We start from the raw sequence: 19892 nt of genomic DNA, 5'->3' as shown, positions 1-19892 counted from the left end.
ATATCAGGATCCTGCCAGGTGTGTATGGGGGTTTCACAGTGGATCCGGATCCTGCCAAATGTGTATGGGGGATTCACAGTGAATCAGGATCATGCCAGATGTGTATGGGAGTTGCACTGTGTATCAGGATACTGCCAGGTTTGTATGGGGTTTTCACAGTGCATCAGGTTCCTGCCAGGTGCGTATGGGGTTTCACAGTGTATCAGGATCCTTCCAGGTGTGTATGGGGGTTTCATAGTGTATCATCAGGAACCTGCCACGTGTGTGGGGTTTCAGAGTGTATCAGGATCCCGCCACATTTGAATGGGGTTTCACTGTGTATCAGGATCCTGCCAGGTATGTATGGGGTTTTCACAGTGTGTCAGGATCCTGTCAGGTGGCTATGGGGGTTTCACATATAATCGCGATCCTGCCTGGTGTGTATGGGGGTTTCACAGTTTATCAGGATCCTGCCAGGTGTCTATGGGGGTTTCATAGCTTATCAGGATCCTGCCAGGGGTTCTTGGGGGATTCACAGTGGATCAGGATGCTGCCTGGTGTGTATGGGGTTTTCACAGTGTATCAGGATCCTGCCAGGTGTGTATGGGGTTTTCACAGTGTATCAGGATGATGCCAGGTGTGAATGATGTTTCACAGTGGATCAGGCTCCTGCCAGGTGTCTATGGGGGTTTCACAGTGTATCAGGATCCTGCCTGGTGTGTATGGGGGTTTCCCAGTTTATCAGGACCATGCCAGGTGTGTATGGGGGTTTCATCGTTTATCAGGATACTGCCAGGTGTGTATGGGGATTTCACAGAGTATCAGGATCCTGCCAGGTATGTATGGGGGTTTCATAGTTTATCAGGATCCTGCCAATTGCGTATGGGGTTTCAAGGTGGATCAGGATCCTGCCAAATGTGGATGGGGATTTCACAGTGAATCAGGATCCTGCCAGATGTGTATGGGAGTTTCACTGTGTATCAGGATCCTGCCAGGTTTCTTTGGGGTTTTCACAGTGCATCAGGATCCTGCCAGGTGCGTATGGGGGTTCACAGTGTATCAGGATCCTTCCAGGTGTATATGGGGGTTTCACAGTGTATCAGGATCCTGCCAGGTGTGTATGGATTTCACAATGTATCATCAGGATCCTGCCATGTGTGTGTGGGGGTTTCACAGTTTATCAGGATCCTGCGAGGTGTGTCTGGGGGTTTCATAGTTTATCAGGATCCTGCCAGGTGTGTATGGGGTTTTCAAAGTGTATCAGGATCCTGCCCGATGTGTATGGGGTTTCACAGTTAATCAGGATCCTGCCAGGTGTGTATGGGGGTTTCACAGTTTATCAGTATCCTGCCAGGTGTGTATGGGGTTTTCACAGTGTATCAGGTTCCTGCCAGGTGTGTATGGGGGTTTCACAGTGAATCAGGATCCTGCCTGATGTGTCTGGGGCTTCACAGTGTGTCAGGATCCTGCCAGGTGTGTATGGGGTTTCACAGTGTATCGGGATCCTGCCAGGTGTGTATGGGGTTTACACAGTCCATCAGGAACCTGACAGATGTGTATGGGGTTTCACACTTTATCAGGATCCTGCCAGGTGTGTGGGGATTTCACAGTGTATCAGGATCCTGCCAGGTGAGTATCTGATTTTCACAGTTTATCAGAATCCTGCCAGGTGTGTCTGGGGGTTTCATAGTATATCAGGATCCTGCCAGGTGTGTATGGGGGTTTCACAGTGGATCCGGATCCTGCCAAATGTGTATGGGGGATTCACAGTGAATCAGGATCATGCCAGATGTGTATGGGAGTTGCACTGTGTATCAGGATACTGCCAGGTTTGTATGGGGTTTTCACAGTGCATCAGGTTCCTGCCAGGTGCGTATGGGGTTTCACAGTGTATCAGGATCCTTCCAGGTGTGTATGGGGGTTTCACAGTGTATCAGGATCCTGCCAGGTGTGTATGGATTTCACAGTGTATCATCAGGAACCTGCCACGTGTGTGGGGTTTCAGAGTGTATCAGGATCCCGCCACATTTGAATGGGGTTTCACTGTGTATCAGGATCCTGCCAGGTATGTATGGGGTTTTCACAGTGTGTCAGGATCCTGTCAGGTGGCTATGGGGGTTTCACATATAATCGCGATCCTGCCTGGTGTGTATGGGGTTTCACAGTTTATCAGGATCCTGCCAGGTGTCTATGGGGGTTTCATAGTTTATCAGGATCCTGCCAGGTGTGTATGGGAGTTTCACTGTGGATCAGGATCCTGCCAGGTGTGTATGGGGTTTTCACAGTGTATCAGTATCCTGCCAGATGTGTATGGGGTTTCACAGTTTATCAGGTCCTGCCATGTGTGTATCGGGGTTTCACAGTTTATAAGGATCCTGCCAGGTGTGTATGGGGTTTTCACAGTGTATCACGATCCTGCCAGGTGTGTATGGGTGTTTCATAGTGAATCAGGATCCTGCCAGATATGTATGGGGTTTCACAGTGTATCAGGATCCTGCCAGGTGTGTTTGGGGTTTCACAGTGTATCAGGATCCTGCCAGGTGTGTATGGGGTTTTCACAGTCCATCAGGATCCTGCCAGATGTGTATGGGGTTTCACAGTTTATCAGGATCCTTCCAGGTGTGTATGGGGGTTTCACAGTGTATCAGGATCCTGCCAGGTGTGTATGGATTTCACAGTGTATCATCAGGATGCTGCCAGGTGTGTATGGGGTTTGACAGTGTCTCAGGATCCTTCCAGGTGAGTATGGGGGTTTCACAGTGGATCAGGATCCTGACAGGTGTGTATGGGATTTTCTCAGTGTATCAGGATCCTGCCATGTGTGAATGAGGTTTCACAGTGGATCAGGCTCCTGTCAGGTGTCTATGGTGCTTTCACAGTGTATCAGGATCCTGCCTGGTGTGTATGGGGGTTTCCCAGTTTATCAGGATCATGCCAGGTTTGTATGGGGGTTTCATCGTTTATCAGGATCCTGCCAGGTGTGTATGGGGGTTTCACAGTGTATCAGGATCCTGCCAGATGTGTATGGGGTTTCACAGTTTATCAGGATCCTGCCAGGTGTGTATGGGGGAGTCACAGTTTATCAGGATCCTGCCAGGTGTGTATGGGGGTTTCATAGTTTATCAGGATCCTGCCAGGTGCGTATGGGGTTTCACAGTGTATCAGGATACTTCCAGGTGTGTATGGTGTTTTCACAGTGTATCAGGATCCTGCCAGGTGTGTATGCGGTTTCACAGTGTAGCATCACGTTCCTGCCAGGTGTGTATGGGGTTTCACAGTGTATCAGGATCCTTCCAGGTGTGTATGGGTGTTTCACAGTGGATCAGGAACCTGCCATGTGTATGGGGTTTTCACAGTGTATCAGGATCCCGCCAGATGTGAATGGGGTTTCACTGTGTATTTGCATCCTGCCAGATATGTATGGGATTTTCACAGTGTATCAGGATCCTGTCAGGTCTCTATGGGGATTTCACAGTTTATCAGGATCCTGCCATGTGTGTGTGGGGGTTTCACAGTTTATCAGGATCCTGCGAGGTGTGTCTGGGGGTTTCATAGTTTATCAGGATCCTGCCAGGTGTGTATGGGGTTTTCAAAGTGTATCAGGATCCTGCCCGATGTGTATGGGGTTTCACAGTTAATCAGGATCCTGCCAGGTGTGTATGGGGGTTTCACAGTTTATCAGTATCCTGCCAGGTGTGTATGGGGTTTTCACAGTGTATCAGGTTCCTGCCAGGTGTGTATGGGGGTTTCACAGTGAATCAGGATCCTGCCTGATGTGTCTGGGGCTTCACAGTGTGTCAGGATCCTGCCAGGTGTGTATGGGGTTTCACAGTGTATCAGGATCCTGCCAGGTGTGTATGGGGTTTTCACTGTCCATCAGGAACCTGACAGATGTGTATGGGGTTTCACACTTTATCAGGATCCTGCCAGGTGTGTGGGGATTTCACAGTGTATCAGGATCCTGCCAGGTGAGTATCTGATTTTCACAGTTTATCAGAATCCTGCCAGGTGTGTCTGGGGGTTTCATAGTATATCAGGATCCTGCCAGGTGTGTATGGGGGTTTCACAGTGGATCCGGATCCTGCCAAATGTGTATGGGGGATTCACAGTGAATCAGGATCATGCCAGATGTGTGTGGGAGTTGCACTGTGTATCAGGATACTGCCAGGTTTGTATGGGGTTTTCACAGTGCATCAGGTTCCTGCCAGGTGCGTATGGGGTTTCACAGTGTATCAGGATCCTTCCAGGTGTGTATGGGGGTTTCATAGTGTATCATCAGGAACCTGCCACGTGTGTGGGGTTTCAGAGTGTATCAGGATCCCGCCACATTTGAATGGGGTTTCACTGTGTATCAGGATCCTGCCAGGTATGTATGGGGTTTTCACAGTGTGTCAGGATCCTGTCAGGTGGCTATGGGGGTTTCACATATAATCGCGATCCTGCCTGGTGTGTATGGGGGTTTCACAGTTTATCAGGATCCTGCCAGGTGTCTATGGGGGTTTCATAGCTTATCAGGATCCTGCCAGGGGTTCTTGGGGGATTCACAGTGGATCAGGATGCTGCCAGGTGTGTATGGGGTTTTCACAGTGTATCAGGATCCTGCCAGGTGTGTATGGGGTTTTCACAGTGTATCAGGATGATGCCAGGTGTGAATGATGTTTCACAGTGGATCAGGCTCCTGCCAGGTGTCTATGGGGGTTTCACAGTGTATCAGGATCCTGCCTGGTGTGTATGGGGGTTTCCCAGTTTATCAGGACCATGCCAGGTGTGTATGGGGGTTTCATCGTTTATCAGGATACTGCCAGGTGTGTATGGGGATTTCACAGAGTATCAGGATCCTGCCAGGTATGTATGGGGGTTTCATAGTTTATCAGGATCCTGCCAATTGCGTATGGGGTTTCAAGGTGGATCAGGATCCTGCCAAATGTGGATGGGGATTTCACAGTGAATCAGGATCCTGCCAGATGTGTATGGGAGTTTCACTGTGTATCAGGATCCTGCCAGGTTTGTTTGGGGTTTTCACAGTGCATCAGGATCCTGCCAGGTGCGTATGGGGGTTCACAGTGTATCAGGATCCTGCCAGGTGTGTATGGATTTCACAATGTATCATCAGGATCCTGCCAGGTGTGTATGGGGATTTCACAGAGTATCAGGATCCTGACAGGTGTGTATGGGGGTTTCATAGTTTATCAGGATCCTGCCAGGTGTGTATGGGGGAGTCACAGTTTATCAGCATACTGCCAGGTGTGTATGGGGGTTTCATAGTTTATCAGGATCCTGCCAGGTGCGTATGGGGTTTCACAGAGTATCAGGATACTTCCAGGTGTGTATGGTGTTTTCATAGTGTATCAGGATCCTGCCAGGTGTATATGGGGGTTTCACAGTGAATCAGGATCCTGCCTGATGTGTCTGGGGCTTCACAGTGTGTCAGGATCCTGCCAGGTGTGTATGGGGTTTCACAGTGTATCAGGATCCTGCCAGGTGTGTATGGGGGTTTCGCAGTTTATCAGGATCCTGCCAGGTGTGTATGGGGTTTTCACAGTGTATCAGGATGATGCCAGGTGTGAATGAGCTTTCACAGTGGATCAGGCTCCTGCCAGGTGTCTATTGGATTTTCACAGTGTATCAGGATCCTGCCTGGTGTGTATGGGGGTTTCCCAGTTTATCAGGACCATGCCAGGTGTGTATGGGGGTTTCATCGTTTATCAGGATACTGCCAGGTGTGTATGGGGATTTCACAGAGTATCAGGATCCTGCCAGGTGTGTATGGGGGTTTCATAGTTTATCAGGATCCTGCCAGGTGCGTATGGGGTTTCACAGTGTATCAGGATACTTCCAGGTGTGTCTGGTGTTTTCACAGTGTATCAGGATCCTGCCAGGTGTGTATGGGGGTTTCACAGTGAATCAGGATCCTGCCTGATGTGTCTGGGGCTTCACAGTGTTTCAGGATCCTGCCAGGTGTGTGTGGGGTTTCACAGTGTATCAGGATCCTGCCAGGTGTGTATGGGGTTTTCACAGTCTATCAGGAACCTGCCAGATGTGTATGGGGTTTCACAGTTTATCAGTATCCTGCCAGGTGTGTTTGGGGTTTTCACAGTGTATCAGGATCCTGCCAGGTGAGTATCTGATTTTCACATTGTATCAGAATCCTGCCAGGTGTGTATGGGGGTTTCATAGTTTATCAGGATCCTGCCAGGTGCGTATGGGGTTTCACAGTGTATCAGGATACTTCCAGGTGTGTCTGGTGTTTTCACAGTGTATCAGGATCCTGCCAGGTGTGTATGGGGGTTTCACAGTGAATCAGGATCCTGCCTGATGTGTCTGGGGCTTCACAGTGTATCAGGATCATGCCAGGTGTGGACGGGGATTCATAGTGTATCAGGGTCCTGCCAGGTGGGCATGGGGTTTTCACAGTGTATCAGGATCCTGCCACGTGTGTATGGGGTTTCACAGTGTATCAGGATCCTGCCAGATGTGAATGGGGTTTCACTGTGCATCAGGAACCTGCCAGATGTGAATGGGGTTCCACTGTGCATCAGGAACCTGCCAGGTGTGTACGGGGTTTTCACAGTGTATCAGGCACCTGCCGGGTGTGTATGGGGGTTTCACAGTGTATCAGGATCCTTCCAGGTGTGTATGGGGTTTCACAGTGTATCAGGATCCTGCCAGGTGTGTATGGGGTTTCTCAGTGTATCAGGGTCCTGCCAGGTGTGTATGGGGGTTTCACAGTGTATCAGGGTCCTGCCAGGTGTGTATGGGGTTTCACAGTGTATCAGGATCCTGCCAGGTGTGTATGGGGTTTCTCAGTGTATCAGGATCCTGCCAGATGTGAATGGGGTTTCACTGTGCGTCAGGATCCTGCCAGATGTGAATGGAGTTCCACTGTGCATCAGGAACCTGCCAGGTGTGTACGGAGTTTTCACAGTGTATCAGGCTCCTGCCGGGTGTGTATGGGTGTTTCACAGTGTATCAGGATCCTGCCAGGTGTGTATGGATTTTCACAGTATATCAGGATCCTGCCAGATGTGTATGGGGTTTTCAGAGTTTTTCAGGATCCTGCCAGGTGTGCATGGGGGTTTCACAGTTCATCAGCATCTTGCCAGGTGTGTATGGGGTTTTCACAGTGGATCAGGATCCTGCCAGGTGTGTATGGGGTTTTCACAGTGTATCAGGATCCTGCCAAGTGTGACTGGGGTTTTCACAGTGTATCAGGATCCTGCCAAGTGTGTATGGGGTTTTCACAGTGGATCAGGATCCTGCCAGGTGTGTATGGGGTTTTCACAGTGGTTCAGGATCCTGCCAGGTGTGAATGGGGTTTTCACAGTGTATCAGTCTGCTGCCACGTGTGGATGGGGTTTCACAGTTTATCAGGATCCTGCCTGGTGTTCATGGGGTTTTCACAGTGTATCAGGATCCTGCCAGGTGTGTTTGGGGTTTTCACAGTGTATCAGGAACCTGCCAGGTGTGTATGGGGTTTCACAGTGTATCAGGGTCCTGCCAGGTGCGTATGGGGTTTTCACAGTGTACCAGGATCCTGCCAGGTGTGTATGGGGGGTTTCACACTGGATCAGTATCCTGCCAGGTGCATATGGGTTTTTCACAGTGTATCAGGGTCCTGCCAGGTGTGTACGGTGTTTTCACAGTGTTTCGGGATCCTGCCTTGTGTGTATTCCGTTTCACAGTGTATCAGGGTCCTTACAGGTGTGTCTGGGGTTTTCACAGTGTATCAGGATCATGCCAGGTGTGTCCGGGGCTTCACAGTGTATCAGGGTCCTGCCAGGTGTGCATGGGCTTTTCACAGTGTTTCAGGATCCTGCCAGGTGTGTATGGGGTTTAACAGTGTATCAGGGACCTGCCAGGTGTGTATGGGGTTTTCTCAGTGTATCAGGATCCTGCCAGGTGTGTATTCGGTTTCACAGTGTATCAGGATCCTGCCAGGTGTGTATGGGGGTTTCACAGTGGATCAGGATCCTGCCAGGTGCATATGGGGTTTTCACAGTGTGTCAGGGTCCTGCCAGGTGTGTATGGTATTTTCACAGTGTATCGGGATCCTGCCTGGTGTGTATTCGGTTTCACAGTGTATCAGGGTCCTTACAGGTGTGCATGGGGTTTTCACAGTGTATCAGGATCATGCCAGGTGTGTACGGGGATTCACAGTGTGTCAGGGTCCTACCAGGTGTGCATGGGCTTTTCACAGTGTATCAGGATCCTGCCAGGTGTGTATGGGGTTTCACAGTGTATCAGGGACCTGCCAGGTGTGTATGGGGTTTTCACAGTGTATCAGGAAAATGCGTGGTGTGTGCGGGGATTCACAGTGTATCAGAGTCCTGCCAGGTGTGTATGGGGTTTTCGCAGTGTATCAGGATCCTGCCAGGTGTGTAAGGGTTTCACAGTTTATCAAGATCCTGCCAGGTGTGTATGGGGGTTTCACAGTGGATCAGGATACTGCCAGGTGCATATGGGGTTTTCACAGTGTATCAGGGTCCTGCCAGGTGTGTATGGGGTTTTCACATTGCATCAGGATCCTGCCAGATGTGTGTGGCGTACCACAGTGTATCAGGATCCTGCCAGGTGTGTATGGGGTTTCACAGTGTATCAGGATCCTGCTAGATGAGTTGTGTGGGTTTCACAGTGGATCAGGATCCTGCCAGTTGTGTATGGGGTTTTCACAGTGCATCAGGATCCTGCCAGATGTGAATGGGGTTCCTCTGTGCATCATGAACCTGCCAGGTGTGTACGGGGTTTTCACAGTGTATCAGGCTCCTGCCGGGTGTGTATGGGGGTTTCACAGTGTATCAGGATCCTTCCAGGTGTGTATGGATTTTCACAGTATATCAGGATCCTGCCAGATGTGTCTGGGGTTTTCAGAGTTTTTCAGGGTCCTGCCAGGTGTGTATGGGGGTTTCACAGTTTATCAGCATCTTGCCAGGTGTGTATGGGGTTTTCACAGTGGATCAGGATCCTGCCAGGTGTGCATGGGGTTTTCACAGTGTATCAGGATCCTGCCAAATTTGCATGGGGTTTTCACAGTGTCTCAGGATCCTGCCAGGAGTGGATGGGGTTTTCACAGAGTATCAGTGTCCTGCCAGGTGTGTATGGGGTTTTCACAGTGTATCAGGTTCCTGCCAGGTGCATATGGGTTTTTCACAGTGTATCAGGGTCCTGCCAGGTGTGTATGGTGTTTTCACAGTGTTTCGGGATCCTGCCTTGTGTGTATTCCGTTTCACAGTGTATCAGGGTCCTTACAGGTGTGTCTGGGGTTTTCACAGTGTATCAGGATCATGCCAGGTGTGTCCGGGGCTTCACAGTGTATCAGGGTCCTGCCAGGTGTGTATGGGTTTTTCACATTGCATCAGGATCCTGCCAGATGTGTGTGGCGTACCACAGTGTATCAGGATCCTGCCAGGTGTGTATGGGGTTTCACAGTGTATCAGTATCCTGCCAGATGAGTTGTGTGGGTTTCACAGTGGATCAGGATCCTGCCAGTTGTGTATGGGGTTTTCACAGTGCATCAGGATCCTGCCAGATGTGAATGGGGTTCCTCTGTGCATCAGGAACCTGCCAGGTGTGTACGGGGTTTTCACAGTGTATCAGGCTCCTGCCGGGTGTGTATGGGGGTTTCACAGTGTATCAGGATCCTTCCAGGTGTGTATGGATTTTCACAGTATATCAGGATCCTGCCAGATGTGTCTGGGGTTTTCAGAGTTTTTCAGGGTCCTGCCAGGTGTGTATGGGGGTTTCACAGTTTATCAGCATCTTGCCAGGTGTGTATAGGGTTTTCACAGTGGATCAGAATCCGGCAAGGTGTGCATGGGGTTTTCACAGTGTATCAGGATCCTGCCAAATTTGCATGGGGTTTTCACAGTGTCTCAGGATCCTGCCAGGAGTGGATGGGGTTTTCACAGTGTATCAGTGTCCTGCCAGGTGTGTATGGGGTTTTCACAGTGTATCAGGTTCCTGCCAGGAGGGTATGGGGTTTTCACAGTGTATCAGGGACCTGCCAGGTGTGTATGGGGTTTTCACACTTTATCAGCGTCCTGCCAGGTGTGTATGGCGTTTTCACAGTGGATCAGGATCCTGCCAGGTGTGCATGGGGGTTTCACAGTGTATCGGGATCCTGCCAGGTGTGTATGGGGTTTCACAGTGTATCAGGATCTTGCCAGGTGTGTATGGGGTTTCACAGTGTATCAGGATCCTGCCAGGTTTGTATGGGGTTTCTCAGTGTATCAGGATCCTGCCAGATGTGAATGGGGTTTCACTGTGCATCAGGATCCTGCCAGATGTGAATGGGGTTCCACTGTGCATCAGGAACCTGCCAGGTGTGTACGGGGTTTTCACAGTGTATCAGGCTCCTGCCGGGTGTGTATGGGGGTTTCACAGTATATCAGGATCCTGCCAGATGTGTATGGGGTTTTCAGAGTTTTTCAGGATCCTGCCAGGTGTGCAAGGTGGGTTTCACAGTTCATCAGCATCTTGCCAGGTGTGTATGGGGTTTTCACAGTGGATCAGGATCCTGCCAGGTGTGGATGGGGTTTTCACAGTGTATCAGGATCCTGCCAAGTGTGACTGGGGTTTTCACAGTGGATCAGGATCCTGCCAAGTGTGTATGGGGTTTTCACAGTGGATCAGGATCCTGCCAGGTGTGCATGGGGTTTTCACAGTGGATCAGGATCGTGCCAGGTGTGAATGGGGTTTTCACTGTGTATCAGGATGCTGCCACGTGTGGATGGGGTTTCACAGTTTATCAGGATCCTGCCTGTTGTGCATGGGGTTTTCACAGTGTATCAGGATCCTGCCAGGTGTGTATGGGGTTTTCACAGTGTATCAGGATCCTGCCAGGTGTGTATGGAGTTTCACAGTGTATCAGGTTCCTGCCAGGTGCGTATGGGGATTTCACAGTGTATCAGGATCCTGCCAGGTGTGTACGTGGATTCACGATGTTTCAGAGTCCTGCCAGGTGTGTATGGGGTTTTCTCAGTGTATCAGGATCCTGCCAGGTGCGTATGGGGTTTCACAGTGTATCAGGATCCTGCCAGGTGTGTATGGGGGGTTTCACAGTGGATCAGGATCCTGCCAGGTGCATATGGGGTTTTCACAGTGTATCAGGGTCCTGCCAGGTGTGTATGGTGTTTTCACAGTGTTTCGGTATCCTGCCTTGTGTGTATTCCGTTTCACAGTGTATCAGGGTCCTTACAGGTGTGTCTGGGGTTTTCACAGTGTATCAGGATCATGCCAGATGTGTCCGGGGATTCACAGTGTATCAGGGTCCTGCCAGGTGTGCATGGGCTTTTCACAGTGTTTCAGGATCCTGCCAGGTGTGTATGGGGTTTAACAGTGTATCAGGGACCTGCCAGGTGTGTATGGGGTTTTCTCAGTGTATCAGGATCCTGCCAGGTGTGTATGGGGTTTCACAGTGTATCAGGATCCTGCCAGGTTTGTATGGGGGTTTCACAGTGGATCAGGATCCTGCCAGGTGCATATGGGGTTTTCACAGTGTGTCAGGGACCTGCCAGGTGTGTACGGTATTTTCACAGTGTATCGGGATCCTGCCTGGTGTGTATTCGGTTTCACAGTGTACCAGGGTCCTCACAGGTGTGCATGGGGTTTTCACAGTGTATCAGGATCATGCCAGGTGTGTACGGGGATTCACAGTGTATCAGGGTCCTGCCAGGTGTGTATGGAGTTTCACAGTGTATCAGGTTCCTGCCAGGTGCGTATGGGGTTTTCACAGTGTATCAGGATCCTGCCAGGTGTGTACGTGGATTCACGATGTTTCAGAGTCCTGCCAGGTGTGTATGGGGTTTTCTCAGTGTATCAGGGTCCTCACAGGTGTGCATGGGGTTTTCACAGTGTATCAGGATCATGCCAGGTGTGTACGGGGATTCACAGTGTATCAGGGTCCTGCCAGGTGTGCATGGGCTTTTCACAGTGTATCAGGATCCTGCCAGGTGTGTATGGGGTTTCACAGTGTATCATGGACCTGCCAGGTGTGTTTGGGGTTTTCACAGTGTATCAGGAAACTGCGTGGTGTGTGCGGGGATTCACAGTGTATCAGAGTCCTGCCAGGTGTGTATGGGGTTTTCACAGTGTATCAGGATCCTGCCAGGTGTGTATGGGGTTTCACAGTGTATCAAGATCCTGCCAGGTGTGTATGGGGGTTTCACAGTGGATCAGGATACTGCCAGGTGCATATGGGGTTTTCACAGTGTATCAGGGTCCTGCCAGGTGTGTATGGGGATTCACAGTGGATCAGGATACTGCCAGGTGTGTATGGCTTTTCACAGTGTATCAGGATCCTGCCAGATGAGTTGTGTGGGTTTCACAGTGGATCAGGATCCTGCCAGTTGTGTATGGGGTTTTCACAGTGTATCAGGATCCTGCCAGGTGTGTATGGGGATTCACAGTGGATCAGGATACTGCCAGGTGTGTATGGCTTTTCACAGTGTATCAGGATCCTGCCAGGAGTGTATGGGGTTTTCACAGTGTATCAGTGTCCTGCCAGGTATTTATGGGGTTTTCACAGTGTATCAGGTTCCTGCCAGGAGGGTATGGGGATTACACAGTGTATCAGGGTCCTGTCAGGTGTGTATGGGGTTTTCACAGTTTATCAGCGTCCTGCCAGGTGCGTATGGCGTTTTCACCGCGGATCAGGATCCTGCCAGGTGTGCATGGGGGTTTCACAGTGTATCAGGATCCTGCCAGGTGTGTATGGGGTTTCACAGTGTATCAGGATCCTGCCAGGTGTGTATGGGGTTTCACAGTGTATCAGGAACCTGCCCGGTGTGTATGGGGTTTTCGCAGTGTATCAGGATCCTGCCAGATGTGAATGGGGTTTCACTGTGCATCAGGATCCTGCCAGATGTGAATGGGGTCCCACTGTGCATCAGGAACCTGCCAGGTGTGTACGGGGATTTCACAGTGTATCAGGCTCCTGCCGGGTGTGTATGGGGGTTTCACAGTGTATCAGGATCCTGCCAGGTGTGTATGGGGTTTCACAGTGTATCAGGATCATACCAGGTGTGTATGAGGGTTTCACAGTGCATCAGGAACCTGCCAGGTGTGTACGGGGATTTCACTGTGTATCAGGGTCCGGCCAGCTGTGTATGGGTTTTTTACACTGGAACAGGATCCTGCCAGGTGTGAATGGGGTTTTCACAGTGTATCAGGGTCCTGCCAGGTGTGCATGGGGTTTTCGCAGTGTATCAGGATCCTGCCAGGTGTGTATGGGGTTTTCACTGTGTATCAGAGTCCTGCCAGGTGTGTATGGTGTTTTCACAGTGTATCGGGATCCTTCCTGTTGTGTATGCGGTTTCACAGTGTATCAGGGTCCTTTCAGGTTTGTATGGGGTTTTCACAGTGTATCAGGATCATGCCAGGTGTGTACGGGGATTCACAGTGTATCAGGGTCCTGCCAGGTGTGCATGGGGTTTTCACAGTGTATCAGGATCCTGCCAGGTGAGTATGGGGTTTCACAGTGTCTCAGGGACCTGCCAGGTGTGTATGGGGTTTTCACAGTGTATCAGGAACCTGCCAGGTGTGTTCGGGGATTCACAGTGTACCAGAGTCCTGCCAGGTGTGTATGGTGTTTTCACAGTGTATCAGGATCCTGCCAGGTGTCTATGGGGTTTCACAGTGTATCAAGATCCTGCCAGGTGTGTATGGGGGTTTGACAGTGTATCAGGGTCCTGCCAGGTGTGTATGGGGTTTTCACAGTGCATCAGGATCCTGCCTGATGTGTCTGGGGTTTCACAGTGTATCAGGATCCTGCCAGGTATGTATGGGGTATCACAGTGTATCAGGATTCTGTAAGGAGGGTATGGGGTTTTCACAGTGTATCAGGGTACTGCCAGGTGTGTATGGGGTTTTCACAGTTTATCAGCGTACTGCCAGGTGTGTATGGCGTTTTCACATTGGATCAGGATCCTGCCAGGTGTGCATGGGGGTTTCACAGTGTATCAGGATCCTGCCATGTGTGTATGGGGTTTCACAGTGCATCAGGATCCTGCCAACTGTGTATGGGGCTTCACAGTGTATCAGGATCCTGCCAGATGTGAATGGGGTTTCACTGTGCATCAGGATCCTGCCAGATGTGAATGGGGTTCCACTGTGCATCAGGAACCTGCCAGGTGTGTACGGGGTTTTCACAGTGTATCAGGCTCCTGCCGGGTGTGTTTGGGGTTTCACAGTGAATCAGGATCCTGCCAGGTGTGTATGGGGGGTTTCACAGTGGATCAGGATCCTGCCAGGTGCATATGGGGTTTTCACAGTGTATCAGGGTCCTGCCATGTGTGTATGGTGTTTTCACAGTGTTTCGGGATCCTGCCTTGTGTGTATTCCGTTTCACAGTGTATCAGGGTCCTTACAGGTGTGTCTGGGGTTTTCACAGTGTATCAGGATCATGCCAGATGTGTCCGGGGATTCACAGTGTATCATGGTCCTGCCAGGTGTGCATGGGCTTTTCACAGTGTTTCAGTATCCTGCCAGGTGTGTATAGGGTTTAACAGTGTATCAGGGACCTGCCAGGTGTGTATGGGGTTTTCTCAGTGTATCAGGATCCTGCCAGGTGTGTATGGGGTTTTCACAGTGTGTCAGGGTCCTGCCAGGTGTGTATGGTATTTTCACAGTGTATCGGGATCCTGCCTGGTGTGTATTCGGTTTCACAGTGTATCAGGGTCCTCACAGGTATGCATGGGGTTTTCACAGTGTATCAGGATCATGCCAGGTGTGTACGGGGATTCACAGTGTATCAGGGTCCTGCCAGGTGTGTATGGGGTTTCACAGTGTATCATGGACCTGCCAGGTGTGTTTGGGGTTTTCACAGTGTATCAGGAAACTGCGTGGTGTGTGCGGGGATTCACAGTGTATCAGAGTCCTGCCAGGTGTGTATGGGGTTTTCACAGTGTATCAGGATCCTTCCAGGTGTGTATGGGGTTTCACAGTGTATCAAGATCCTGCCAGGTGTGTATGGGGGTTTCACAGTGGATCAGGATACTGCCAGGTGCATATGGGGTTTTCACAGTGTATCAGGGTCCTGCCAGGTGTGTATGGGGATTCACAGTGGATCAGGATACTGCCAGGTGTGTATGGCTTTTCACAGTGTATCAGGAACCTGCCAGATGAGTTGTGTGGGTTTCACAGTGGATCAGGATCCTGCCAGTTGTGTATGGGGTTTTCACAGTGTATCAGGATCCTGCCAGGTGTGTATGGGGATTCACAGTGGATCAGGATACTGCCAGGTGTGTATGGCTTTCCACAGTGTATCAGGATCCTGCCAGGAGTGTATGGGGTTTTCACAGTGTATCAGTGTCCTGCCAGGTATGTACGGGGTTTTCACAGTGTATCAGGTGCCTGCCAGGAGGGTATGGGGATTACACAGTGTATCAGGGTCCTGTCAGGTGTGTATGGGGTTTTCACAGTTTATCAGCGTCCTGCCAGGTGTGTATGGCGTTTTCACCGCGGATCAGGATCCTGCCAGGTGTGCATGGGGGTTTCACAGTGTATCAGGATCCTGCCAGGTGTGTATGGGGTTTCACAGTTTATCAGGATCCTGCCAGGTGTGTATGGGGTTTCACAGTGTATCAGGAACCTGCCCGGTGTGTATGGGGTTTTCACAGTGTATCAGGATCCTGCCAGATGTGAATGGGGTTTCACTGTGCATCAGGATCCTGCCAGATGTGAATCGGGTCCCACTGTGCATCAGGAACCTGCCAGGTGTGTACGGGGATTTCACAGTGTATCAGGCTCCTGCCGGGTGTGTATGGGGGTTTCACAGTGTATCAGGATCCTGCCAGGTGTGTATGGGGGGTTTCACAGTGGATCAGGATCCTGCCAGGTGCATATGGGGTTTTCACAGTGTATCAGGGTCCTGCCAGGTGTGTATGGTGTTTTCACAGTGTTTCGGGATCCTGCCTTGTGTGTATTCCGTTTCACAGTGTATCAGGGTCCTTACAGGTGTGTCTGGGGTTTTCACAGTGTATCAGGATCATGCCAGATGTGTCCGGGGATTCACAGTGTATCAGGGTCCTGCCAGGTGTGCATGGGCTTTTCACAGTGTTTCAGTATCCTGCCAGGTGTGTATGGGGTTTAACAGTGTATCAGGGACCTGCCAGGTGTGTATGGGGTTTTCTCAGTGTATCAGGATCCTGCCAGGTGTGTATGGGGTTTCACAGTATATCAGGATCCTGCCAGGTTTGTATGGCGGTTTCACAGTGGATCAGGATCCTGCCAGGTGCATATGGGGTTTTCACTGTGTGTCAGGGTCCTGCCAGGTGTGTATGGTATTTTCACAGTGTATCGGGATCCTGCCTGGTGTGTATTCGGTTTCACAGTGTATCAGGGTCCTCACAGGTATGCATGGGGTTTTCACAGTGTATCAGGATCATGCCAGGTGTGTACGGGGATTCACAGTGTATCAGGGTCCTGCCAGGTGTGCATGGGCTTTTCACAGTGTATCAGGATCCTGCCAGGTATGTATGGGGTTTCACAGTGTATCATGGACCTGCCAGGTGTGTTTGGGGTTTTCACAGTGTATCAGGAAACTGCGTGGTGTGTGCGGGGATTCACAGTGTATCAGAGTCCTGCCAGGTGTGTATGGGGTTTTCACAGTGTATCAGGAACCTGCCAGGTGTGTACGGGGATTTCACTGTGTATCAGGGTCCTGCCAGCTGTGTATGGGTTTTTTACACTGGAACAGGATCCTGCCAGGTGTGAATGGGGTTTTCTCAGTGTATCAGGGTCCTGCCAGGTGTGCATGGGGTTTTCGCAGTGTATCAGGATCCTGCCAGGTGTGTATGGGGTTTTCACTGTGTATCAGAGTCCTGCCAGGTGTGTATGGTGTTTTCACAGTGTATCGGGATCCTTCCTGTTGTGTATGCGGTTTCACAGTGTATCAGGGTCCTTTCAGGTTTGTATGGGGTTTTCACAGTGTATCAGGATCATGCCAGGTGTGTACGGGGATTCACAGTGTATCAGGGTCCTGCCAGGTGTGCATGGGGTTTTCACAGTGTATCAGGATCCTGCCAGGTGAGTATGGGGTTTCACAGTGTCTCAGGGACCTGCCAGGTGTGTATGGGGTTTTCACAGTGTATCAGGAACCTGCCAGGTGTGTTCGGGGATTCACAGTGTACCAGAGTCCTGCCAGGTGTGTATGGTGTTTTCACAGTGTATCAGGATCCTGCCAGGTGTCTATGGGGTTTCACAGTGTATCAAGATCCTGCCAGGTGTGTATGGGGGTTTGACAGTGTATCAGGGTCCTGCCAGGTGTGTATGGGGTTTTCACAGTGCATCAGGATCCTGCCTGATGTGTCTGGGGTTTCACAGTGTATCAGGATCCTGCCAGGTATGTATGGGGTATCACAGTGTATCAGGATTCTGTAAGGAGGGTATGGGGTTTTCACAGTGTATCAGGGTACTGCCAGGTGTGTATGGGGTTTTCACAGTTTATCAGCGTACTGCCAGGTGTGTATGGCGTTTTCACATTGGATCAGGATCCTGCCAGGTGTGCATGGGGGTTTCACAGTGTATCAGGATCCTGCCATGTGTGTATGGGGTTTCACAGTGCATCAGGATCCTGCCAACTGTGTATGGGGCTTCACAGTGTATCAGGATCCTGCCAGATGTGAATGGGGTTTCACTGTGCATCAGGATCCTGCCAGATGTGAATGGGGTTCCACTGTGCATCAGGAACCTGCCAGGTGTGTACGGGGTTTTCACAGTGTATCAGGCTCCTGCCGGGTGTGTTTGGGGTTTCACAGTGAATCAGGATCCTGCCAGGTGTGTATGGGGGGTTTCACAGTGGATCAGGATCCTGCCAGGTGCATATGGGGTTTTCACAGTGTATCAGGGTCCTGCCATGTGTGTATGGTGTTTTCACAGTGTTTCGGGATCCTGCCTTGTGTGTATTCCGTTTCACAGTGTATCAGGGTCCTTACAGGTGTGTCTGGGGTTTTCACAGTGTATCAGGATCATGCCAGATGTGTCCGGGGATTCACAGTGTATCATGGTCCTGCCAGGTGTGCATGGGCTTTTCACAGTGTTTCAGTATCCTGCCAGGTGTGTATAGGGTTTAACAGTGTATCAGGGACCTGCCAGGTGTGTATGGGGTTTTCTCAGTGTATCAGGATCCTGCCAGGTGTGTATGGGGTTTTCACAGTGTGTCAGGGTCCTGCCAGGTGTGTATGGTATTTTCACAGTGTATCGGGATCCTGCCTGGTGTGTATTCGGTTTCACAGTGTATCAGGGTCCTCACAGGTATGCATGGGGTTTTCACAGTGTATCAGGATCATGCCAGGTGTGTACGGGGATTCACAGTGTATCAGGGTCCTGCCAGGTGTGTATGGGGTTTCACAGTGTATCATGGACCTGCCAGGTGTGTTTGGGGTTTTCACAGTGTATCAGGAAACTGCGTGGTGTGTGCGGGGATTCACAGTGTATCAGAGTCCTGCCAGGTGTGTATGGGGTTTTCACAGTGTATCAGGATCCTTCCAGGTGTGTATGGGGTTTCACAGTGTATCAAGATCCTGCCAGGTGTGTATGGGGGTTTCACAGTGGATCAGGATACTGCCAGGTGCATATGGGGTTTTCACAGTGTATCAGGGTCCTGCCAGGTGTGTATGGGGATTCACAGTGGATCAGGATACTGCCAGGTGTGTATGGCTTTTCACAGTGTATCAGGAACCTGCCAGATGAGTTGTGTGGGTTTCACAGTGGATCAGGATCCTGCCAGTTGTGTATGGGGTTTTCACAGTGTATCAGGATCCTGCCAGGTGTGTATGGGGATTCACAGTGGATCAGGATACTGCCAGGTGTGTATGGCTTTCCACAGTGTATCAGGATCCTGCCAGGAGTGTATGGGGTTTTCACAGTGTATCAGTGTCCTGCCAGGTATGTACGGGGTTTTCACAGTGTATCAGGTGCCTGCCAGGAGGGTATGGGGATTACACAGTGTATCAGGGTCCTGTCAGGTGTGTATGGGGTTTTCACAGTTTATCAGCGTCCTGCCAGGTGTGTATGGCGTTTTCACCGCGGATCAGGATCCTGCCAGGTGTGCATGGGGGTTTCACAGTGTATCAGGATCCTGCCAGGTGTGTATGGGGTTTCACAGTTTATCAGGATCCTGCCAGGTGTGTATGGGGTTTCACAGTGTATCAGGAACCTGCCCGGTGTGTATGGGGTTTTCACAGTGTATCAGGATCCTGCCAGATGTGAATGGGGTTTCACTGTGCATCAGGATCCTGCCAGATGTGAATCGGGTCCCACTGTGCATCAGGAACCTGCCAGGTGTGTACGGGGATTTCACAGTGTATCAGGCTCCTGCCGGGTGTGTATGGGGGTTTCACAGTGTATCAGGATCCTGCCAGGTGTGTATGGGGGGTTTCACAGTGGATCAGGATCCTGCCAGGTGCATATGGGGTTTTCACAGTGTATCAGGGTCCTGCCAGGTGTGTATGGTGTTTTCACAGTGTTTCGGGATCCTGCCTTGTGTGTATTCCGTTTCACAGTGTATCAGGGTCCTTACAGGTGTGTCTGGGGTTTTCACAGTGTATCAGGATCATGCCAGATGTGTCCGGGGATTCACAGTGTATCAGGGTCCTGCCAGGTGTGCATGGGCTTTTCACAGTGTTTCAGTATCCTGCCAGGTGTGTATGGGGTTTAACAGTGTATCAGGGACCTGCCAGGTGTGTATGGGGTTTTCTCAGTGTATCAGGATCCTGCCAGGTGTGTATGGGGTTTCACAGTATATCAGGATCCTGCCAGGTTTGTATGGCGGTTTCACAGTGGATCAGGATCCTGCCAGGTGCATATGGGGTTTTCACTGTGTGTCAGGGTCCTGCCAGGTGTGTATGGTATTTTCACAGTGTATCGGGATCCTGCCTGGTGTGTATTCGGTTTCACAGTGTATCAGGGTCCTCACA

Source organism: Heterodontus francisci, unplaced genomic scaffold (genome assembly GCF_036365525.1).
Source record: "Heterodontus francisci isolate sHetFra1 unplaced genomic scaffold, sHetFra1.hap1 HAP1_SCAFFOLD_89, whole genome shotgun sequence".
Lineage (NCBI taxonomy): Eukaryota > Metazoa > Chordata > Chondrichthyes > Heterodontiformes > Heterodontidae > Heterodontus > Heterodontus francisci.
The sequence above is the reverse complement of the archived record's forward strand: the minus strand, read 5'-3'. Positions refer to the sequence as shown.